We start from the raw sequence: 27,478 nt of genomic DNA, 5'->3' as shown, positions 1-27,478 counted from the left end.
AATAACATCGACAGAGAAGAACAAAGCATTAAAAAATTCTTGGCAATATATAGGATAACACCAAATACAAATACAAATGCTAAATTATCCCCAGCTGAAATTATGTTTGCCAGGAAGGTACGTTCGGTGTTCGATCGGTTAATACCAAGAGAAAAAGTAAAAAGAAGTATCAAGGATAATGTAAGGTACAAGACTTACAATGACGGGATAAAGTTTTCTTCAAAAATTATCGGGCAGGGAAGAGTTTTTGGGAAGAAGGCATCTCAAAAAGACATTATAAAAGGGCAGACTTTTTTTTCCACAAGAAACATATTAACACACCGATACCCCGATACATAGAAACAGTCAGAAAGCAAGAGTTACCAATGAACGTGCTATATGACACTTTCCATATACAACCTCCAAATAAGGGAGTACCAGTAACTCAGAAATCCATTCACTCTCGAAAAGTAAAAAATCGGCAAACACAAATGGTGAGGAGAAGTGAAAGGAAAAGGAAAAGGACCGAATTTTTGGTACAAAGTTTAAAAAGGAAAAAAATTGTAGAAGCACAATTCTATTGAAAAATTTAGCTTGGGAGGAAGGTGATGTAATGGAATAACCTAACATCCCTTTATAGACGAAATGAACTATAGATATATTGACCCTCTCACGTGACTCAAACAGAAGGAAAAAAAGACAGGAAGAGAATAAGAAAATATCTGGAGTAACTCTTATGTCACATGTATTCCCTTATAAATAAACCTCTTTTGTCTTTCACCCATAACCACGTGTTTCTTTCTGTATTTTTATTTAAAGTAAGGATATAATATATATATATATATATATATATATATATATATATATATATATATTATATTAAGTGAACGTGTGTGTCTGTGTGCATTTCCCTATTAACTTGACAACAGAGTTTGAAAAAAGGTCGTTTGTTTTAAATGAAGGAAATTCCAGTTCCCCAAATAAGGGCACTCTGGATAGGACAAAAAATTGCCCCAATCTAAAAGGATTTCTTCTCCACTGATCGAGGACAGAAAAGGTAAAGTGTAATATCAGAACAGATACGACACTTTGCTCCTTGCTAAAAGGCAAATGAACAGAAGTGTACTTTATTGTTAGTAAAAATGCAATAAAATTATGGCCCCCGGATAACTAGTGAAGAGTTTCGTCCAATGCTTCATAATGTTAGCATTCTTAATATTGTGATACGAGGAACTCCTTTCCCCCTCTACGCAGACAAGATAACCGAATAAAGAGAAATAAGTAGGCAGGCGATAGGAAGATTAATAAATCTATTAGATTTTCGAAACCAGATTGAATTTCCAAAACCGTTAGTGGCCAGTTTCTGGGTTGTCGGAGAGCATTGGGCTGAAAAAAAAAAAAGAAAGAAGACAGATGTAGTCAGATCCATTGATCGGCTGAAAATGATGGATAAAATGATCAGGTATCTAGGATTTCCGGTCGAAAGTAAATATACCGAGGAAACGGAACATATGAGGATCAGCTGAACTTCGTTTTTAGTTATATATCGGAGTAGAGCAACAAATAGAGTCGAGCTAACGATGATCTGAGCTGACAAATAGATGGCACTGACGGTATATCAATTGTGTATTAAATGCTGTATTAAAACTTAAAGGTGGTAAATAACGGCGAATGTTCAACGACACACACACACATACGCTCATTGCCAACAAATCAAATATACAATATACACATTTGTGTGTTTTTATTATGGGAGTTTTTGGCTTCAGTTTGTAAACTAGTGCGGCAACGTGTATAAAGTAGATCTTGTTTTTGATTCTCCCCAAGTTGTCCTTTAGTCCTCACATTCTATAAATGATGATTCTGACAAAGGTGCAATAGTTGCTGTTTTATGAATTGCGATCCTCTATCTGTACAAGAGGGAAGTGACGGTGATTAAGTGGTTATCGGCACAGATTAACAACCTGGGTGTCCCACATTCGAATTCACTCCATTCCACAAAAATCACTGTCACTTAGGATGTTTGCAAGCTTCACGTGGTCCTCGTAATATCGGATTTCATTCTAGACAAATATCTGGGAAACCAATACCAGTAATTTTCGAATTCATACGATATGACGATGATGGCCTCTATAATGGCTAAATACGTTCTAAATTTAAGTATTGCTGCCACATCTGGGGAGGAGCTGCTCATAGTATTCTATCCTGCCTTGACAAAGTTCAAAACCGGCTTCGTAATCTAGTGGATGATGTATTTTTCTCCACCCTGCAACTTCTTTCCCACAGTTGCTCTATGTTTATTTTCATGGAAAGTGTTCATCTTAACTTAAATCTATGCCGCTGCCAAACTTTCACAAAAATCACTCGTCTAACTACAACCGTTATCAACAATTTTCCACACGCTCTAATTGTACATAATTCTAAACGCAAATTCCATGAAAAAATTACTTCGCCTAGAACTGCTCGCTTGTGGAACTCTGTTCTGTTGGCCTGCTTTCCAACTAATTGGTCGTCCAATGTAAACAAATTCTTGGTGAACATTCTCTTTACATAATCAAATTATACCCATTTTTCACTTCTAACCTTCACTACGCTAGTGTCTCATTCACCACTGTACACCTATTAATCTTTATCCTCAAGTGGCTTTCGGACTAGGATAAATGGTTGTTCCCTTGTAAAAACGTGGAGGTTTTCAATCTCATTTTATTTATTGTCATTCAGGTGGGAATCTATTGAATCATTAACTCTTATCCTCAAATGATTTTGGCCTTGATATATGATATTAATAAAAAAACGAAGAAAGCAAATAATTATGCCCCAAATCTAATATTTAATTTGTTTCTTTTTGTATCTTACACTTCTACCTACCTCTCTCAGTTTTTATTTATGCTTAACTTATTTTAAAGCGCTTATTTGCTTTGAAACAAAAGTAGTGCTCAGTCTGTTCAGTTAGAACAAAATTCGCGTTTTTGTTATAACAATTTAGTCACACAACAATCTCTCAAAAATCGGAAGTTAAAGAAATATTGGTGGAAGATTTCATTTTATCACGATTGGTGACATTTATTGGATGTGCTTCTACCAGTATTTTGTTTAATTTTTTATTTTTGAGCGATTATCGAGAGTCGAAATGGCTATAGCAAAACAGTAATGGTTTTTTCATCATAACTCAACAGGTGTGACGTTAATTTTGTTTCGAATACATAAACAATTGAAAATAAGTTAAAACACAAACAATATCTAGACAGGTAGAGCAGTAATTTATCTTGCCTTTTGTAACATTTATTTGTTGTATATATTTTTTCGTTTTGTTTCTATTGTAGAAAGTTCCCGGATTATTCAACTAGTTGATTGTAATGAATATTTATTTTCTTTATGTCTCTGTTTAAAAGTTGTGTAATAAGCTTATGTCCGTGCTAACTTTAAGGCAGCGACTACTGGCGTAGTGGATAAAATACTAGGTAAAAATTCAAGCTGGAGGTTAAAGGTTCGATCCTTATTCGACACCTAGAATACAACTGCAAATTACTAATGCCGTTCTCTCTCTGTATAAAAGCAAAGTACGTCCAAGGATGGAAGTACTGCTGCCACATCTGGGCTGCAGCTGCTAAAAACAGCCTATCTTGCCTTGACAGAGTATAAAATAGACTTCGTGGCTTAGTGGGAGATACCCTTTTCTCTTCCCTGCAACGTTTTGGAGTTCATTACAAAGCAATTCACGCAGCGTTTTGGAGTTCATTACAAAGCAATTCACGCCCGACAGAAGAGACGTTGCGAGCCTGTCTCTGTTTTATCGTTATTTCCATGGCAAGTGCTCGTCTGAGCTTCAATTTCTGACCCCCCTCGCCAATCTGTCACGAAAAACACTCGTCTATCTGAAACCACTGTCAGTAATTTTTCCCACTCTTTATCTGTGCCTAAATCAAAACGTAGATTCCATGAGCAAAGCTTCTTTCTTAGAACTGCACGCCTGTGGAATTCTTTTGCGTTTGCCTGTTTCCCACCTGACTACAACTTGGATCCCTTCAAGTCCAACATAAACAAATTCCTGACAAACTGCCCCCTTAAGTAAGACACTTTATCAAATCTCCATTACTACCGATTACTATGATACTCTCCCATTGATTACTGTACACGCAATAATCCTTATCCCCGAGTGGCTCCCGGGCCTTGATAAGTGATGAGCTGCATTTAAAAAAAAGACAAAAAAACTTCTACCCAATTATGACTGACGCAACGAGAGCATGCCATCCCCATGGATTAAATAAAAGGTTCCGTTCGAAATTCCATTCGAGATTATCCGGTTCAACAGAAAAATTCTAAATGTTTCAGCCAATGGCAGTAGGCGCAGATAAAACGTGAACAAATTCCGCTGAATCTTTCACATTTTTTTCTAATGGCTTGAAATACTTGATGCTTCGCCAAGGCTATCAAGGATATTATTTTATCGTGACACCAAAACTAGATGGATTGCTTACCACGGCTTAAGAGAAACCCATCTACCCTCGAGAGAAGGATAGACCGCGCCAGTTTCCCAACCTGGTATTTTTACCTCGTGGTACATACAGCGCCTCGCCTTCCCATATGGTCACCCATCTGGTACTGGCCAGGTTCAATGTTGCTCAATTTCGGTGATCTGGCGAGAACCGGTGTGTCAACGTGATTCACCTGACAGGATACATTTTAAGAAGATCGGAGGTTTCATCAGCCTAAACCTTTTGAAAATAACACTCAACATTAGCCTGAATAATAAGAATATAAGCCAACCGTCGTACAAAGACAATGTGTGTACATTTGTTTTTTTTAAGGAAAAATGAGTATCTATGCAATGTAATCTTACCATCAACACCTTGATAAGCAGAACGCTCACGAAAAAATAATCCCTCGGTGTAAATAAAAGCCGGACACATCAAACGGAAGGGACAAGTAAAAATGACACCGGCGGAAAAGTAACAGAGAGAGCGAGAGAGAGAGAGAGAGAGACCGTTTGGGAATCGACTCGCTTTCATTTCGAATGCGCTTCGCTTCTTGCCATCGAGATAGATTTCGGCCCCTGAAGCCAACGTCCATTCGTTTTCTCAATCGTCGGTGCTGGACTCGCGGCACGACAGATTTTCTTAAACGCCCCGTCGCTTTGGGGCGAAAAACCGACTTTTAACGTCTACCCCAGGGACCGCACGGCCTAAATAATAATTTTTCCTATCGTCAACAGCTCGACATTTAATCGCAAGTACAAGATATAAAGGCACTCAAAAGAATGGTTCATCGTTTATTATTATGGGTCAATGGAAGTTGCGCCGGTGCAGTTGTTACGTGGTCCCTGGCTTTGGCAAAGTCTATTTTGGACGATAGCGTTCTTGAATTATTTGATTAATCGGGATATAAAAGTTATGTTTTAGGGAAAGAAAGAAAATGGTAAATATATACTGCATGCATAATAAAGTGGGGACAGTAAAGGCTCTTTCAGTCTTGACAGACTATGGATACCCACCGTATGAAATTTTTGTGGCAAGAGTTGCGTAATCTAACCACGCCTCTACTGAGTCCATATTGTTAAATACCAGTGGCAAGTGGTGTGTGCGTGTGCGCGCGTGTAATTACCAGCATGTTTTCATTCAGACAAGTATTGTTAAATTGCTCAATGAACTGTTTTTCTAATTTAAAAAATTTGTAAGATCGACAATTCGAAAAATTACCAAAAAAAAAAGACTTCGTGCGATTCAACAATACTTGTCTGGATATATATATATATATATATATATATATATATTATACTGTTGGTAGAATCTTTTCAGTAACTACTACAACAACACAATATGTCATTCCAAAAGAGTGCTCAATGCATGAAACAGAGCAATATATTGATTAATTAATTATATATTAATCCAAAGTCGAATCACCCACCTTCCATCATTAATCATATCCCAGCCTCGATAGAAAGGAGAATTAACAATAATTCATCTAGTGAAGAAGTTTTTAATAGCTATAAAGAAAGATACAATGTAGAATTAAGAAATAGAGGTTTCAAAAACGCAGACATTACATTTGAAAAGAATAGTAAGAATGAACGCAATTTTAGTAATAATAATAATAATAATAATCGTAAAACAAGAAACAGGAAAATAATTTGGTTTCTACCTCCCTTTAATAGTGCTCTTAAAACTGGACTGGGTAGGAAATTTTTGCAATTGCTAGATTGGCACTTTCCCCCAGGTAGTATATTAAATAGTATTTTCAATAGAAATACTATAAAATTGGGTTATAGTTGTTGTGAAAATCTTGAAAGAATTATTAAAAATCATAATAATAGGACACTAAAAGGCAATAATAGTAAAAATACTGGGGAAATAAATCATAATGATAAAGATAATAATTATAAAAATAATTAAAAATGTAACTGCAAAATTCCTAGTACTTGTCCCATGAATAATAAATGTTTAACGAAATCAGTAGTTTACCAAGCTAAAATATTTCCTGAAAAAAATCCTAGTGATATAAAATTTTATATAGGTAGTACGCAGGCAACTTTTAAAAAAAAATTCTATGGGCATAAAAGTTCTTTTACTAATCAAAAATACGAAAAAGACACATCATTATCACTTCAATATTGGAAATTAATAAAGGAGAATAAAACTCCAAAGTTAGAATGGCGGATCATAAGAAGATCGGAAGTATGTAATTCATTACATGCACCGTGCTTTTTATGCCTTCATGAAAAATTAGAAATAACGAATTTTAAAGACCGGGAGAAACTATTGAACATTAAACAGGAAACAGCAATTTCTTGTAAACATTTCCAAATGCATTCATTGAAAAAATTATAAGAATATTAACTAATAAATCATACCATCGATTTATATATTGTAATATGCTTTATTATTTATTTTAGGATTTTAAACGCTAAATCTTATTTACTTATTTATTTTAAACGCCAAATCTATTTTAAACGCTAAATTTATGTATATAGTGAAATTAATTTTTAACGAAGAATCTATTAATTTTTATAAAAATAATTTTTAGTGAAATTTTTACCGTGAATAATATAATTAGACTTAGTTACTAATATCCTTCACCATATTATAAGAGTAATGTGTATATATATAAATTTTCACGTTTGTTTGTATATATGTCGGTACTTTTGTATTATATAGAGAAATAGCGCTAAATTTATAGTTTAGTAATATATGTATATATTTATATCTCAATTTTAAGTGGGGGAAAAAAACCTTAGTTAAATTTATTGATTGCTCTGATATTGGAGTAATAGTTCTAAAAATCCGTATTAACAAAATAAACGAAAAACAATTATAATTATAATGGTTGGAGCTAGAAAATTTAATGCAAACTTATAATAAATTTGCTTCAGAATTATACCTTGAAAAACCTAACATTATTTTGTGAATAGGTTATATTTGTTTTGATATTGGTTGTTAGTACCCCTCTTTCTATTTGGAATGGTTCAACCCTGTAAAGTTGACTTTAATATAAAGGAATGGTCTTTATTGAAACTTTCGTGGATGGTTTTTGGCCTGATGAGGTGATTTTCCCTGCTAGGGGGTCATTGAAACACGTTTGCTAATGTGTAGCCAATAGCTCTCCAACAATCTATATATATATATATATATATATATATATATATATATATATATATATATATATTTACTTTAATAATTATTAAATACCTACGGGCACTAGTGTTTCATCCTTTTGTGAATCATCAGGGTAGCGTGTCATGATTAACACCGTTCGATAAATTCGAACCCGACAACAGAAGCCATCTCTGACTTCATTAGCACGGACCTACCCCATTCGGCTACCGTTAACCGCGAGAAATATTCTTAAAATTTAAACATTTATTTTTAAGTGTTTTTTTTTTAAACATCTGTTAGTGTGATCTAATCATTATATGATGATCTGCGTATACGAGCTAAATTGACCGACTTTATTTCAACTGAAAGTGCTCAACGATAAGAAACAAGGTTCTTAAAGAGGGTGACACACCACACACGCATATATATATATATATATATATATATATATATATATATATATATATATATATGTGTGTGTGTGTGTGTGTGTGTGTGTGTGTGTGTTTAGGACGACTAGAAAACATTGTCGATATAAGCAGAGAGCACATGCAAGCCTACAATTCCCAAATGGTCAGGCTTAACTTCGGTGATCTGATGTGAACCGGTGTGACAACGTATTTATGTCGTGTATAATATATATATATATATATATATATATATATATATATAATGTGTGAATAAATGAAATATTAAGACAATAGAAGGGTCACCAAGTAGCAAATGCTTATTAAAAACATAAATAGAGTTTTGTAAATGAAAACGTTGAGAAAAACGAAATTTTATAACGAAATATTTTTGTATGAGTAATACTTTCGATCACAGAAAGATTCATAGTACAAACACATGTTTGATAAAGCAGGGTAACTAGTAGTCATAAGTTAAGATATGCATCTTTAAGTAATATACATATGTGAGTATTTGGCAGCGTGGCATTGTGTATGTGTGTGTGTTTGTTTACCTTGTTCTTATAATTGCGTGTATAGTAGCAATGTGTTTCCGTTCGCCTGACTCTTATTAATAAGTTAGATGAAGAAATGTTGTCTTATATGTATTTATTAAGCAATTATCTGACATGCATTACTAAACTTTAGTGTGTAATAATGCATGCTGGCATGTAAGTCATTGAGTCCTTTTTCTTTTGTAATTTGACCCACCCTCCGCCGAATAAAGACACAATGAGGATGAGAATACATTATTGAGATATTTCCTTACTGCATAATTCTTTATCTGTATAAAGTCTGGCTGTTTGTGGAAATTTGAAATTCACATCGGCTTACTATTTTCACATATACGTGTTACTTTTTAGTGTTTAAAACGATTTGCATTGGTTGACGAAGACAAGCAATTTCAATGTGTAACGGATTAGGATTTTATGACAGCTAGCGGGTAGGTTAGTTAACTAAATATGCCACGCACAACAACGCTTGGTACATTTGTGTAGAGAGTTTGGAACAAATAAATATTAAATATTTGAAAATAAATACTAAATTGATTAACAGATCAATAATTCACCAGATATATAAACAAACCATAACAATAAAATAATAACATTGGCTTCATTTGCAAACGTCTAAGATGACGCAATTGGAAGGGCTTCAATCATGTAGTAACATAATTGCTCGCTTGATGATAGCACGGGTTCTTTTACATCCGGGGAGTAAAAACGGTGCTACGTCTTAAGATGTAATACGTACAAGGAGAACTTGGCATTGCGACTCCGATCACCACGCCGTCAATTGGAAATAAATCAACATCTGCAATTGTACCAGCAGGTATGACTGTTTAATAACGTTTATTGTTGGTCTTTTAATTTCTTTTTTACTTTAGAGTCGCCACTTATCAAGGCCCAAAGGCCACTCCAGGATAAGGGTTAATGAATGCAGAGTGATAGTGTAGTAATCGTTAATGGTGTAAATTGGGTAGAATTTGATTAGTTATGGGGATGGCTCAATAAGAACTTGTTTAAATTGGATTTGAAGGCTACCATGTTGTATTCAACCGGGAAGCAGGCCAGCGGAACAGTGTTCCAAAGGCGGGCAGTTCTGGAGAAGAAGCTTTGTTCGTGAATTCTGCGTTAGATTCAGACACAGATAGAGTGGAGAAAATCATACATTATTTTGCTGTAGCCTGTCGATTGATTTTTTGTGAAAGGTTGGCAAGGCAAGGACAAAGATTGGATGCATTTTATGGACTGAAGTTAGCAGCCCGTTTGAAAGAACTGTCTTGAGCGTTTATTGTACGTGTTAAACACCCATCATCACACCCGCGCGCGCGCACACACACACACACCATGCATTAATATGTTACATTGAGGTTTATTTATTCTATCAATGACAATAAAATATGTACGTTATACATATATTTAAAGATACGCATTTGTGTCGGTACATGCACAGTATGTAACAAACGAAGAAGAAAAAGAAAGAGGGTGGTAATTAAAACTATTTGTTTTTTAGCATTCGTCACGATTCAGTTGCTTTGGTGTTTTGGAGCATCATGTATTTATTTCGTATGTATTCCAGCACAATATATATATATATATATATATATATATATATATATATATATATATACTCAAGGCGTTGTACATTAAAACAAAGAAGCCTCAGATAAATAATTAGTCCTCGCGTGAAAGAGCAGGACACAAAATGTTTAAATAATAATGATAATAATAATAATAATAATAATAATAATAATAATAATTATATAACAATAACAAAGACTCTTGCTGGCGAGGACTACTATTGACCGTAACCAGTTATACAGTCCTTTTGAAATTTTCATTTTTATTTTTCTAGTTATATACTGAATATTTGTTAATGAAACCTATATGAAATATGTTCCTTATTAAATTTTAAAGATTTTCTAATCCGAAAGAAGTTTAAAAAAATTTAATCTTAAAAAGTTATTTTAGAGTTTTTTTAAAAAAAATCAGATTTTCTCATTATTTAGACCTGTATTACAAAGAGGGAGTTGCAAAAAATGAGTTGTGGTGTGAGGATAAATATAAACTGAAACAGAGAAAATATTCAGACCTGTAAAAAGACAAAGAGGGGTTGCAAAAATGAGTTTTGGTGTGAGGAGAAATACAAGCTCAAACAGAGAGAATATTAAGACCTGTAATAATACAAAGAGGGGGTTGCAAAAATGAGTTTTGGTGTGAGGAGAAATACAAACTGAAATAGAGAGTAGGAGAGGTTTTATAAATACATGCAAAACCACATTCATTTTTTAAAATCTAAATTAATAAATTAAATAAAATATAATCTTAAAAAGATGAGATACAAGTTAGAAAAGCATTTCATCCAAGGCATGAACATTTTTAAACAAAATGTTTTTACTATAGGCTTTAAAAATAAAGGTACAAGATTCAATTTGAAATTTATTTATCTTCAAAGTGCATTTTTATACATTTTACTAAGTAAGGTATAAAAATTTAATTTAAATTGAATCCAAAAATTACCTTTCATTTATTTTATGTAATGTACATTTTGTTGCAATTTAAAAACATTATCTTTCATCTAGCAATTAATGATATAGATATAAAATTTTCAATGATTTTTTAAAGTACAACAGAATGTACATTAGATAAAATAAATCCAATGTAATTTTTGATTCAATTTAAATTAATTTTTTGTTTAACTTGTATGGGTACAGCCGAAACGTTTTGAAATATTTGGGTATAAATTTCGAATATATGTGCGTGTGTATATGTATATAAATATATTTAATATTTGAATAAAAAAAAAGTCCGCCCACCTAACTTGTAACAAGCTATCCCGTGACTATGAAAAAATGTATATATATGCAATTTAAAAAAAAACAATTTATTTATTTATTTATTTCTACAATATGCGTGAGGATGACAGAAGCACTTCTGTCGAAAGCGCAAGCGATTATGGATCCAACATATACAATTTCGAGAAGGACACAAAAAGGACTATTCGAAGATAAAAAGGAAAATTGTAAAACAGAATAACTCCGTGCTATTCAATAATATTTGTCTAAATGAGAAAATGCTGCCTAAAATCCAACGAAAATGTTGGCTAACGAAGGACCAAGAGGGCTACCCATAGATATCCCATCAATTTGACGGTACATAATGTTGTTGAAACTAAAGGAGACTGATTTAGTAGCAAGTTCCAAGATAGCAAGTAGCAAGATTTTTGGAAAACGAATTATTTTCCAAAATTACTAAGCCAGCATTCTACACACGCTACGTTGATGATACTTTTGCATGCTTTCCCTCTCGGAGCGAAGCTGATCAGTTTCTTCGTCTTCTTTGCAACCTGCATCCATCTTTACAATTTACTATGGAGGTTGAAGACTGTAGCTCTCTCCCATTCCTCGACGTTCGTGTTTCTAAAGTTGGTACTACGTTTGAGACCTCTGTTTATAGAAAACCTACATTTACAGGGCTCTATCTTAATTGGTTTTCTTTTGCCCCTCAGTCTAGAAAAATAAACCTCATTAGCGCTCTTACGCATCGTGCACTTATGATTTGTTCACCAAACCGTCTTGATACGGAACTTGATGAAATTACAAATATTTTTCTTAATAATGGATATCCCATTAATATAATAAAATCTACTATTGAACGTAAAATTACTACATTTAATAGTGGTAAACATATTGGTCCATCACGTTGTCCCATTTATCTAAAATTACCATGGTTGGGTCCTGTTGGCCTTCATATTGTTGAAAGGATTTCTTCTGCTACTCAACGTTGTTTTCCAGCTACTATGCTTAGAGTAGTTTACACAACTCGAACCTTTTTCTCTTCTTTTCGTAAAGATGGTTTGCCAACCATTCAAAAGAACTCTGTTGTTTATAAATTCGTTTGTCAGTGTGGAGCTGACTACGTTGGCAAAACATCCCAAAGATTAGAAATGAGAATATCCCAACATATCCCTCGGGATATTCGACTACACCAGGTTTCGAGAACATCCGGGCACTCCCAAGCTCATGAGTCCGCCGTTGGCAATCACCTGTTGAGTATAAATAGGTGTGCCGATCAATATTCCGATGGGTGGTTTTCTGTTTTATACAGTGCTAGGTCGAACTATCATCTCAATATCATTGAGGCGTTAGTTATTAACAACTTTCGACCTAGCCTGTGTAGACAAAAGATTCTGAAACATCAGTTGGAGATATTCATTGATTTAAAACCACCTGAACAGTGAGATTTTTATTTATTTATTTATTTTTTTTTATTTATTTATTTTTTTTTTTTTCCACTGTTCTTCCAACTGAAACCAAAATTCCCCTCTTCCCTCATTCGTTTTCTTAGTTTTTAATTTATCATTCTGACGTTTCCTCTTAGAGGGTCAGACGATAAGGCCTTAAGGAAATTTTAAAATTTTAATTTCACCTGCTCATTTCTTGTTTTTTGGTATTTAAATTAAATTGTGTTTCCTCTGAAATATATATATATATATATATATATATATTATTTATATTATTTACTATCATAATTATTAAATACCTACAGACACTAGTGTTTCGTACATTCGGGAATCATCAGTACAGGGTGTCACGGATTATACCAGTCGATGGATTCGAACCCGGCAACAGAAGCCATCTCTGGTTTCATTAGCAGGGACCCAATCCATTCGGCTACTGTTAACGGCGAGAAATACCGTTGAAATTTATTTTTATAAATATTTTAACGTCTGTCAGAGTGATCTAATCATTATATGATGATCTGCAAATAAGAGCTAAATTGCCCGACTTTTATCTCAACTGAAAGTGCTCAACGATAAGTAACGAGTTTCTTAAAGGGGCTGACACACACACACACACACACACACACACACACACAAATATATATATATATATATATATATATATATATATATATATATATATATCCTGAACTAGACGATATAATCTCTTTGTTCGACAACTAGAGACTTCGGCAAAAACACCATTGGATTCCTGGCGAATGTGCATAGAGAATGATGGTGCCTATGTAGAAAAATAAATATCTGGCGCACAAAAGGTCGCTCGTTTTAATGGTAACAGTCACATTTTTGTAGCTCTTTAACCTTTTCAGTTAAATAAAAATAGGAGGTTTTACTTTTGGAACGATACCCATACGACAAAGCGCGTTCCGTACGCTCATGCACACCATCGTTCATCCCTGGAAAAAGTGCATTGAGAATGATGGTGACTATAGAAAATAAATTCTGGAGCACAAAATAATGGTTCCAGTTTCTACTCTTGTCTTCGTAGCTCTTCACCTTTTCGTATTAAAATATGGAAGGATTTACTCTTGAAATGATCCTGATATGTATATAGAGAATTCATAGAAACTGCCAAAGTGCGAAAAGTAGTATATGTTGATGTTGCGAAGTAGAACAAACAAAAAAAAAGTGCATTTTTAATTCTACACGATTATCTAATATATTTCGAGGTAAAATCACTTTATCAAATAGGGTGTGTTTCAAATATGTTAATACTAATATGGACATGTAATGTTGTTTTTCATGTCATAAGAACTCAATAAACTATTTATTAACGATTAGTTTGTGGTTTTAATTTTTGAGTTAGATGAAAGTGAGTTGGTAAAGCCAGTCCAATATATGGAGACAAAATCTAAAATTAGTCATTTTCTGCTCGTTATCCCCCACTGTTGCTCCATAGATTTTAATAAATCTATAAATAAAGAAACGATGGATAAAATAGGTTACTATCAGTATCTGCGTTCCTTAGGCGAACAGTAGTCGCAATTTCTAAATTTCTAAATTTATATATATATATATATATATATATATATATATATATATATATATATATATATATATATATAATGTTTTTATTTGTTTTTTTTTATTTTGTTAGCGATACTCTTTGAAAGAATTATTTATACGAAAGTGCATTTTTACCTAAATGCGAGTTGGGAATAATTTTCCCTTTGACCAATTTGGTACCCCCTAAATGGGGAGCGGCATATATATCTTATTTTTAAAATATAATTATCTACCGACACGTGTTTCGTCGTCTACGACTCATCAGAATGGCGAGATTCAGCCCCTCTGATGAGTCGTAGACGACGAAACACGTGTCAGTGGATAATTATATTTAAAAAATAATATATATATATATATATATATATATATTTATACGGAAATATTTGATATTACAAAATGTTGAAAATCAACTCACGCTGGGGTTCTCTCCAAGTTTGGTGGTACTTCATGTACCCCCCCATGTTTAATAACACTGAACTGGACGATACAATCTCTATGTTCGACAATGATAGACTGCAATACAGCCATATTTGTACAAATAAGCTTCGGTTTATACCTTACTTGTCCACCAAGTTTTAATCCTGAATCTCCAACAGTCTTTTTTATGCTGCGTGAAAAATTGTTAATGACTCTTATACAATTCTTTCCTTATATTACCATGATTTTTCCCCGTGATAACACCCATTAGGCCAGTGATTTCTTTGATAAATAGTGTCTTTGAGATAACCCCACAAACAATGGGGATATTAAGGTTCAATGAATACGAAGTCCATAAATCATCATAGCCCCTACTAACGTGACTGTTACAAGAATATTCCCTATATCATGGGACGATAATAAACAAAGACTGCTGGAATTGTTTTACTGAAAACTTGGTGAACAAGTCAAGCATAGGTTTGAATTTGTACAAAATATCATTGGATTATGAATTTAATGAACAATATTTTACGGATCGCTTTCAAACATTTCCCAAACATATCAGTGAATTTTCAACACAAATTAAGGCCGTGCAAAGAAAAAAGTGTGTCGTCGTAGCCTAGTGTGTTTCTTATCGAAAGGCGGGAAATCAAAGAATGTTGGACATTAATGACAGAATATTGATGGGCAAGTCAATCATAGACTAAGGTTTTTAGTATCAACCATGAATAGGTTACAGAAACGATTGGAAACTATTATTTTCATGGCAATCGTTCAAATTAGCTTTAATCTGTGTCCCCTTGCAAAGTGTTCACAAGAAACACTTGCCAGCTACAACCACCGGCAACAATTTCCCTCGGCCCCTGTCTGTGCCTAAATTTAACTGCAAATTCCATGAACTAAGTTTCTTTTCTGGAATTCTGTGCCACGAGCCTGCTTTTTCAGCTGACTACAACATGGTTGTCTTCAAGTCCAATGTGAACAAGTTCTTGTTGAGCCGATTCCTAAATAATCACCTCGGGTGAAAATTAATCGGGTTAAAGCATCGCAACACTGTAAAGTTAACAAACACAATAATAATAATAATAATAATAATAATAATAATAATAATAATGAAGAAAAATTCCTTCCAGATTGTAGATTTTGCCGTGCCAGCAGACCACAGAGCGAAGATGAAGGAAACGAAGAAGCAGAGCAAATGCACGAAACTGACCAGAGAGCTCAGAAGAAACATGGAAGATGAATAAAATCAAGGTAACACCATTGAGAGTATGAGCACTAGGAACAATACCGAAAAACTTTGAAAAAAAGAATGGGAGAGATTGGAATCAGAGGGATGGCTGAGAAGATACAACAGATAACAATAATGAAAATGGATGAAATATTAAGGAAAACCCTTGAGTGCGGAGACTAATACACAAGAGCTACAGATACAAGCCGCACATACAGAAATGGTTACAGATGTAAAATACAACGGGGCATCACATGGAATCATGAAAATTGAAAATGTATTTTTTAAGTTCATCCTCTTGCCTCCCTGCCTTCCGCATTCCGTTTCGTTGTGTGTGTGTGTGTGTGTCACTATAAACTGGTGCTACATCAAATAATTGAGAATGGTCAAGGAGAATGAAAAGCTCGAGAGGAGAAAGCACTAACAAGACCTCGGTTAAATGGGTGTAGGAGGAATGGGAAGGCCTTTTACCACCCAAATTTCAGTGAAGCCCAATGTTCGCTGCAAACAAAAAATGAATGGTAAGCGACTGTTTTGATAACGCAAATTCATCTGCAAAGGGTATAGAAAAAAGTGAAGAGTACTGGAAATCCAGGGAGACTTATTGTCACTCAGACTCCAGAGAACACCACAAGTTGTTCTCAAAGATGATGGACTGTGAGATTACTCCTGGTGAGTAAATAATTCATGCAGAGGGAAGAGAAAAAAAGAATTAAACAAAAAAGAACAAATATTATAAAGAGTCAAATGAAGAAAAGAAAAAATGACACGAGATAAAGAATAATTAAAAAGAAGAAAACAGTGAAGAAGAATTAAATAAAGAGGTAGAAAAAGAACAATGATGATACGATAGAAGAAGAAGAAGAAGAAGAAGCAGAAGAAGAAGAAGAAGAAGAAGAAGAAGAATGTACCGATTAAGCCTCACCGAATTCGTCCTCCCAAGTTCTGTTCGCAAGTCATCTCTGGGGACGCAATGAGAATCTCGGGGCTGGTTCTTTGATGTGCACGTCTCCAAGTTTGCTCCTTCCGGCGCTCACGTCCTCTTTCGCTGGTCCTGCGAGACGAACCCAAGCTGCAATGACCACACGTTGCTACTTACCGAGAGATCAAGTTCCGCTGATGGCGCCGCAAACACGACAAGCGTCTTCGTCATCGCTAGCCGTGAGCGGTGAAAAATACTTTCGACAAACGAATACGAAGCTAGCCGGCCGTTGATCTTTCGCGTGTGCTGTTATCTGACCAAGGTTTGCCGATGAACGTCTTTAGTTGTGGGCGCCCTTCAGTTCCCTGGGCATCGTTCATCTGTTACTCTCATTACCGCATATTAAAAGCAGGTTATTATGCGCCGGCCAGTGTTGGGTAAGGACTGTCAACCCGCAGGCACTCGCTATACATGTCTCCTTAAAAGCAATCCTAAGAGCTCGGTTTGTAATATTAGGAAATATTAATGTTTTATAAAGACTAGACTTTTTAGTTCGTTAAAACTGGGCAAAAGTTTTGACTTCGAATGGCGGCTTTACGCCAAATTGATGGGTAAATATGGTTAAATTTCTGCCCATTTTTGCATTAAATAGTAACCCCTATTAATCCCTGACTTGGATCGAACATAAACCATAATACTCAGTTCGCTGCACCTTATTATAAAATAGGTCCATACAAAATTTCAGTCAAATCGGCTCAGTAGTTTCCAAGAAAACTTATTGAATGAATGTGATATTGTTGTAACTGATCCTTTTTAATCTCTAACTGCGCTTCGAACGGATACCATAATACTGAGTTCGCTGCAACTTATTATTACAAAGATCCGTACAAGATTTCAGCCAGATCGACTCTGTAGTTTCCGAGAAGAAGTGAAACGGACAGAGAGACAGACTCAGAGAGATATAATATACAGAAGAACAAAAATGTAACCCGTTGGGTCACCTATTCAACTTTGGTTAGATTGATTAAATCAGGAGAAAAGTGAGTTTGCAGAACCAGTTTTTATTTACTTGCCGCCACTCGGGGGTAAATCAGACGCTTTATAATCTGCATTAAATGAAGCTTCCCAAATAGTCGATTGGAACAAAAGTTTTAATTGCCTTAGTTTAGAAGTATTTCTCCTCCATTGACCGAGGACAAAAAAATGAAGTAGAACAGATACTACACTTTGAAAAATTTATTTGCACGAAATATTATAATATTGTATATTGAACAAAAGGCCAAACAAAAGTGTGGAAATAATTGGTGTCGTCTGCCGTTACAAATACTTAAAATTATCTATCCTACTCTTAACTAGAATCATATCAGTCACCACAATACCACATTCACTCCACAGGCTGTCCTACTTAAGATAAACCAAAATTTGGAAAAGCTTTATTAAAACATCCCAGTCAAAAGTCGAAAACGATTTAAAAGGAATAATAAAAAAAGGACAAATCCTAAATTAGTCCCATTCCGCTTGCTCCCCCCTCTCTCTCTGTCTCTCGCTCTCAATCTATCCGTCTGTCTATCTATCTATCTATCTATCTATCTATCTATCTATCTATTTATATTTCTTCTCCTCTTTCCGCTTCTTCTTCTTCCAACGTATATATATTCCTCTCTTACTACTTCAAACCATCCTTCTCTCTATCTCTCTCTCTTTTTCCCTCTCTCGTTGCAGCTTAAATAAAAAAAAAACTAACAAGGAATTAATGAAAATGATTGATTAAAAGAATATGCAAATTAGCTAGATATTTTGCAAGGGAATGCAATCCCACGACCCATTTATTAGAAAATTGTATTTTCTTATTAAATAATTAGAAAAAAAGAGTTTTTTTTTAATATGAATAGCAATACACACACACACACACACACACACGCACGTACGCACGCACAAAACTAATTTATAGGAGTATAGATATACTATTATGTAAAACTCACTTTGTCTGTGTGTGTGTGTGAGTTCCTTCCTTATAAGTTCCGAAATAGCTGATCCTATCTTTTGCAAATTTCACTGAAAGCTAATTTATATGTCTGACAATGATTTTAGATAGGTTTCTACAGAAGTTCATCCGATAAGCATCGGAAATCGAAGTTAATTTGCCCAATTCTTTCGAACATTCATTTTTATTAATCCCCTATTAGTTTCTCCGTTTTCGTATGGGATGATCATATTTAACTAACTATTACGTGTAATTATATTCATGCAGATATTCTACGTGATTCATACTTGCGTACTATTTGCGTAAAAAACTTATAGTAAACACAAACCTCTTCTATATATATTTATGTATGTGCATATATATTTGCTTAAAACATTTTGCCTACCAAACTCCTCCATCAAGTTTTTGGTCTACAGACATGAAACTTAATATATAGGGTATTCGAACGCATGCGAAACTTTATATTTGGGTTTTAGCCGGGGAAAATCGGTGCAAAAGTGTGAAAATTAAAGAAATGGAATTTACCAGGTGTAGGTCGGACGACGGCATTACAAATATGCATGCGTAACATAATAGCTATTGGTTCATATTTTAATTGTAGCCTTGTAGCGAACATATCTTCATAGCTCGGGTATTAACGTCAAAGGAAAAAGTAAATCGTAAGCTAAACGGTTTTATTTCGATTCTCGATGGTGGCGCACGAGTTATCATTTTATTTTATTTTTTAACTTTTTAAATCATTAGGTCCAAAAAATATAACACTAAATACGAAATCTGCATGAATCAAAATATCATATTTAAGCGTATTTTACGACCGGGCAATGCCGGGTAGCCTGCTAGTGTTTTTAAAATTATACTTGTGTTTCGTCTATTTTTAATCTTATTTTTATTTCATTATTACTGTATTTGTGTTCTATTGTTCATGTTATTATATAGTGAGTTCCATGAATTAGATTTCGATATTATGATATCCACTGTTTTTACAGCTGTATTGTAGATGTTAATTGATTGTCTAAATACATATTCGTCGCTAGAACTTTTGCTACGTCTACTCTTGATAGAGTTAGTAATCTGTTTTATGCTTGATGGGTGATGGTTGGACTTTGGGTTTACGTAGATTAGATTATCATTATCTTCTAAGTTTATTCCCTAAGTATTTTTATTCAAGTCTAGAGTCACATCTAAGAAATTAGTTATTTTTATGTTAGCCACTACTTCTACTTTTATTTACTTCTATTTCCATATGTATTATTTTTTCTGAAATTTTTCGTTTTACTATGTTAGAATCTCATATTATTCGGTGGAACGACAAATTTGTCGCCCTAAAGAAAACAACTGAACAGCTTTATTTTTAATACTTTTATTAAAAAATCAATTCAGATAACTTAATTAGGTAGTAGAGCCGACATTTATTCAATGTAGTCGTCTAAAGCTTCAATCACCACCTCGATACGGGTCCAGAACTAAGAGCATGCCTTTTCCACAAGCACTGACGGGAGCTCGGCGAACACTTGGCGGATGACCGCGATCAGGCTGGATTTGGTATTGTGGGAGGTCATGTTGGTGATGTTCTCGACGTATGACCAAACGAAGTAGTCCAGTCGGTTAAAGTCGGAGGAGGAGGGGGCCAGTGAGAGAAAGGTACAAAGTTGTAGCACCCCTTCTGAAGATAAACTTGGGCTTCTTTGGACTTGTGGGATGGCGCCGAGTCCTGTTGCTACATCCAGGGTTTGCCAGCGGCCACTTGATTACACCAGGGGATCACCACACTCTTCAGCACATCCAGATACACTTTTGTGTTGATTTTTAAGCCGACTTCAAAAATGTTGAAACCACACCAACGACTATAACCATGGCTGGATACTTCGTTGAGCTGTGCCCTCAAACGTTAAACCGTCCGGGTTTGCATTTTCAGGGTACTGGTAATGGTTCTGTTGTCATAACTTGGATCGGTAGAGAGCATGAGTTGTACAGTGACGCATCTCCAATCTCTCTCGTCCAACATCATGTAGCTTTCAAACATGATAGAAGGCTTCTATCGCTCTTGGGATTTGTACACAACTCGCAAACTAGTAGATGTTCGTCTTTTCTAGTGCGACAATTTTATCATTCCGCCCTGTATACCTAGTCCATAATCTCTGCATAGTCCGATATCAATATTTTCAAATATATTTGTGAATGCATATTAGATGAATGACCCTACAAGGTCTGATGCCTTTGCAGCGTCCAAGGGTCCCATGGCCAGATTAAAGGAGTTCGTCATTTTTGTTTTAACCCATCGCTTATCATTATTGATTAATACTGATCTTCTATATATTTAATTGTGTGAATTTCGATCTTTAAATATATTGGTATATATCTCGGCAAATAACAAAAAATTGTAATTTTTATTGGTTTTCCATTTCTAATAAGAAGAGTTTGGGTTTGTATTACTGTACACATAGATTCGAAAAAGTTGTCAAAAAAAAAACAAACAAATATATAGCAAATAAATGCTATCAAAGGCAAGATAAGTTACTTTTCTACCAAACTGGATACATTTTTTTGTTTTTATTCACTGTAACATGCTTATTCAGCTAGAAAAACATGCAGTGTTTACCGATGTATTGGAAAATTCAAAATAGCGCCCGACAGTCTCTTTAACACGGTAAGTTCAGGAAAAGATGTTATAAATAATAAACTAGACAAAATACTGTTAGAAATTCGCTCATTATATATTACCGTGACATAAGTTGACATATATTCGGTGTTTTTTAAATAGTATTTTATTTAGTTTATTATTTATAACACCTTTTCCCAAACTTACCATGTTAAAGAGAGTGTCGGGCGCCATTTTGAATTTTCTAATACATCGGTTAACACTGCATGTTTTTCGAGCTGAATAAACATGTTACATTGAATAAAAACAAAAAAAAATGTATCGAGTTTGGTAGAAAAGTAACTTATCTTGCCTTTGATAACATTTATTTGTTATATATTTGTTTTTTGACAAATTTTTCGAATCTATGTGTACAGCAATACAAACCCAAGATTTTTTCTTCGAAAATTAATGCATTAATTTTTTTTATATTCCTAGCTTGAACACTTGATGATTTAATAAACCTCATCCAATTATATGTTTCCTCTATCCAAAACATCCGGCTCCGATTCCTATAATTCTAAAATGTCCAACTGCGTCGCCTTATTTTAAAGTATTCCAATATTTTGACTGTATGTTTATTTTTCAGAGATAAAAAAAAAAATCCGACTCCGACTCCGATTGCAATTTTGACTCTTGAGCATTCTTACGAGTCCGACTGCGGCTCTCGCTCTTTCCAAAATATTCAGCTTCCCCCGACTCTTCAACCATCGTATCGACCCCGCTCATCAATGGCGGGACAATTAAGCATACTTTCATCACGATTCGTATTGATGAGTATTTCTAATATGAGATCGAGCGAGAAGCAGCAGTATAATTTTAGTGGCCAGTTTTCAATTAGGTGTCCATTTTTCGTAAAGGGAACTTCAAGTATTTGGCTTTGAATCTTGCGCGTGGCACGACATTCACGTTTGCCAACGTCCTATCTAAACCGGCAATTTCGTTTCGAGTTTGAATCCACAGACTTCAGTGGCGTCGGCGTTCACCGTCGTGGTTCCGTCCTTAAACGTGAAGACAAAACAGTCGCTAATTAATGACGAAATTGAATTTGACAGTTTCCCATGAGAAAGCGTGCCGTACAAACCGTTCAAGCATGCAAGAGTGAATGTCACGTGTCCTCTTTCTACGCATGCGTACATCATACCACCGATGGTTACACCAATCTCAAGATCTCAGACATCTTCCCTTCCCTCTTTCTCTCTTTCTGTCTGTCTCTGTCTGTCTCTCTGTCTGTCTCTCTCTCTCTCTCTGTTTTTGCTATATTTTTAAAATTACATTTTCACCCCAAACAAGGCATATTGCCACTTTGATGTAGGGGGCTACTATCAGGGACATAAGCTACAGGGGTACTATGTGGGGAGTTGGACAGCAAGATGTCGGTTCACGTTACACTTCAACTTCTGCATGTCAATAGAGTTGGGGAAGCAGGAACCCGGAATGGAATTCCAAAGTCTAGCGATTCTGTGAAAGAAACTACTCGAGTAGAAGGCTCTCTTACATCTAGGGATCTCAACTGTGAAGGGGTGGGATTTTGCTGCTTGTCGGGTTTGTCAGAGGTATTTACGTCGAGGGGATACGTGCTTGCAATTCGTCAGAGCATTCACCGTTAAAGTACTTGTAGAACAAGCAGAGGGATGCAACATTTCGCCGATGAGACAGAGGCTTAAGCTTAGATGACAGTTCAGGACCTATCAGGTTGGCGACTCTTTTTGAACCTTGTCTAGGAGCGAGCGACTAGTAGCAGCTGCACCAGCCCAAATATGGCAACAATACTCCATGCATGGGCGAATGGTGGCCTTATAGAGGTACAGGATACTTTCAGGCGTTAGTAGCTTTCTAATTTTCTTAATTTTTCTTTTCTTTTAAGTATATATATATATATATATTGAAAAAATGTTTGTGCGTATTTTTAACGCTTGTAACTAATATTGGCGGCTGTTTAATAAATTGACCCCCTTTCTATCTTACTTTCACAATTTACACTTTTCTTCTTTTTTCACGTTAATCTCATCGATTACAAACTTACGTTAAGATTTAAAAAAAAGTAAATTTTTGATGACTTTTATCGTCGGAGATCAGTTTTCAATTTAACGTTCTACTAAAATGAACACACTGTGATCATCCTCGATAAAAATATTGCGACAATATGATTCTCGATGATGGTCACAAAGTAGGTGTTCAATTTAGTAGAACGTTGTAATTGAAAATTGATTCCCGACGATAAAATCATAAAATTATACCGTCTGGAAGACCAAAAGTTGTTCGGGATAAAATGAATATCAACAATAAAATTACAGTAAAAAATGCAAAAATCAATCATCTTGGTTCACTTGTGCCCTAAAAAGGACCCTTAATTTCGAAAGCGCCTCCGTCATATCAAATAACCTACTGCTAATTTTGTATGGGTGATCTTTCTGCTTGTGCGGTGATAATGTCTTCAATTTAAGTTTAAAATAAAAAAAGTCAAGTATCATGGTTAAATTGTGCTCTAAAGAGAAACATTAATTTCGAACGCGCCTCTGTCATATCAAAGAACTTATTGCTAATTTTATACGCCGGATCTTTCTGCTTGTATGGTAATAACGCTTCTCAAATGCACTTATGATGTTAGGCTGTATAAGGCATTAACTTTAGTCAAAATCGCCCGTTCCCTAGTTTAATCCGATTTTTTCGATTATCGATTATCAATACGTATCGAAGACGTTCCTATATAAAACTTATGTAAAAACACTGCCAGGCAAAAGAAGTGCTGTGAAATTTCATAAAAAACGCCCAGCCGTTTGGAAGTCAAGAGAGAACGAACTTACATATACAAACGCACGCAGACAAATTTCATGCTATATGATAATAGCGAATTTCCGAGGTTTATTTCAAGATCTGCAGGTCTGTGGAACTATTCTTTCTGCTGATTATTTTCCTTCTGTCTTTTATTTTTAAACTAGCCTTGCTGCCCGGCGTTGCCCGGGTATTTGGAGGTGTGTGTTGAGGTTGAGCAAAAAAAAAAAGAAAAGAAAATTAGTAGGCAGGCAAGCTCGAACCTGTACCACAAAGGAGAAAAAGAACGTGAAAAAAGGTGACGTCTTTGCTGTTGCATCCATCACCAAACCGGAAGTGACAAATGTTTAACTTAAGGCTAGTCAATCGAAAAGAGGGGAGGACTTTCGAAAATATCGGCAAAAAAGCGACCTCTCTCTGTAGAAAAGTGCCCATTTGAGGGTGAATGAATTAATGTTTTTAGCCAATCATTCGATATTTGTTGTCCGAAGAGTCAAGCTTCAAAATAATACCGATCGTCGCCGCTGTCGAAAGTTTTAGGCATACATACAGACATAAATACATTCATAATACATGCATACATACATACATACATGCATACATTTAAACAGACAGGTGAGATATATATTATAGATTAATGTTTATAGGTATCTCTTATCTTTGCATTAATTATATTTCGTTCTTTTTTGTGATTCAATCAAATGAAAAAAAGAGAAAATATTTTTTGTTATACTAGGAAACAATACAAAATAATAGTAATAATAATAATAATAATAATAATAATAATAATAATAATAATAATAATAATAATAAAGCAGATTGAAAATTAAATAGACAACAAATAAATGTTACCAAAGGCAAAACAAGTTACTTTTCTACATACCTGGATACGTTTTTGTGTTTTAATCTATTTAGTCAAACACAATAAATAAAAATAAATTGTTAACTTCTTTTCAGAAGAAACAAATATATATATGAAAGCATACGGACAATTATTTACTGTCGCATTTATATTTCAACTATATTTTAAAATCTTTTATTTACCAGCAAATTCTCAATCATATTACGTTGGTTGGTTGTTTTGTTTTACGGCATATCACTCCTTTTCAGTTTATTTAATGCCGAATCTGGTGATTTTGAAGAACGATTTTTTAATATAGTATATTTGTTTTTTAAGTCGTATTTTATTTAACCCATAGTTGGGACCCTAACAGGTGCTACCACTCCGGGTCAGAGTGGACCTGGTAGCAATGCCAATTAAAGGGTGGCTCCACACTCCCCAAGGCCTGCAAATATATATTTACGTAAATCAAACAGTAGATGTATGGATGTGAGTGTGTCTGTGTTAAAATATTTAACCGATAAACTCTTAAACTACTAGTCACATAACACTGGAATTAACAGGAACAAGTAATCATACACTAAAGATGGTTTATAACGTTTTATATGGATGGAAGAATGAGGCATACAGAAATATGTCGGAAAGTGTAAATGCAAAATATTCATTTCAACTTACCGACATATTTCTATTACTTTTGTGCATGCGCAAATTCATTCATAGCTTGAAGTAGTTTTATTTTAAACTATCAGTTCAGGCCGAGCCCTATGTACTGTTCATAACTTTATGTGCATATATATATATATATATATATATATATATATATATATATATATATATATATATATATAATAAATTCCACAGCCAAACAACGTCGCAGCCCACAAGAGCCATGACAGTCAAAGAACTGGAAGTCCAAGACTCGAGTTTCGCCCTCATTTTGGCTCATCAGTTAGACACATCCGAACTCAGGATTCGAAACCCGAGCCTCTTGCATGCAAGGCAAGCACTCTACCAACTGAGCATGCAAGAGGCTCGGGTATCGAATCCTGAGTTCGGATGTGTCTAACTGATGAGCCAAAATGAGGGCGAAACTCGATTCTTGGACTTCCGGTTCTTGGACTGTCATGGCTCTTGTGGGCTGCGACGTTGTTTGGCTGTGGAATTTATTGTATACAATCTCTCACATTCTGAAAATACTATCATAAGTTGCTCGCTTGGTTAGCATTGCTGCTGACATCGTCCTTTCGAGTTAAAACTCCTACTTGTGAGACATTGACTTGGGGTTATTAGCTGGTTGGATGACCGCGTCCCTTGTTGAGACGGAGTAGGTTCATTTTACAGTCGGATTGCGGCGCGGTTTGCTTGATCTGTGTTGGTTAATAGAAATTCTTGTGTGCAGGGCGTTTGCTCAGTTGGTAGAGTGCTTGTAATTATTTTAGTTTTTTAAAGCAAAGAACGATATAAATATGAATAAGAAGAAAATGGCACCCTTTTCAAGCAGAACAGCTTCGTTTCAGTTTTACAGTATTAAACGGTGTAGTATTGCGCCGTCAGATTCAGGGTTGTACTATTGTAATGTAAAGAACAAGCAGAAAGGATTGTAATCAACTGAATTCCTTCTAGTACACTGACAAAAAACAAGCTTGAACAGATATATAAATAAAAATAAAAAGGTTATGTAAATGTTTTTAAAAAGACACGTAATCACATGAGCAGAATTTTTCCTTCTTTTTACACGATACCAAGTAACGTTCTTATTTTTTATTATTTATCTATTTATCTATTTTCAAAAGGGGGTCACGTGCAAGTGGACAAGGAAAAAAACAGAGTTATGCAAAATTTGTGTCGAGAATTGTCTAAAGTTCCGACTTTTTTTTATTTTGGCTTTCAATTTAATAAGAACGTGAATTTATGAGGTGAATTTATTCGACACAATATGATTCAACTCAAAAAAATAAATAAAAGCTAACGTGAATTAAGATTAAAGTTAAGGTGTTATTGTGGACCCTAACCCCTTTTAAAAAACCTTGGTAAACTTTGTGGCATATTTACATTCAATGGAGATCAGGCGTGAACGAACACTCCCATAATTTTATTGTACCATATTTCTTCAAACTAGAACATTATTATCAAAGTATACTTATGCAAATAGATATGAAATGTCTTTGTTAAAGTTTGTGCCATATTTCCATGGACTACAGGCGCGAATGCAGACCCCACAATTTAATTGTACCATCCCTATTTAAGTTGAAACATACTTATCAACGTATTCTTATATCATCTATAACGCTTGTAAACGTTTTTTTTTTTCATTTTTTATTTCCATACTTTGGGGGCCAGGTGCGAA

The sequence above is a fragment of the Euprymna scolopes genome, chromosome 32 (assembly GCF_053919585.1).
Source record: "Euprymna scolopes isolate OS-2025 chromosome 32, ASM5391958v1, whole genome shotgun sequence".
Classification (NCBI taxonomy): domain Eukaryota; kingdom Metazoa; phylum Mollusca; class Cephalopoda; order Sepiida; family Sepiolidae; genus Euprymna; species Euprymna scolopes.
Note: the sequence above shows the minus strand (reverse complement) of the source record.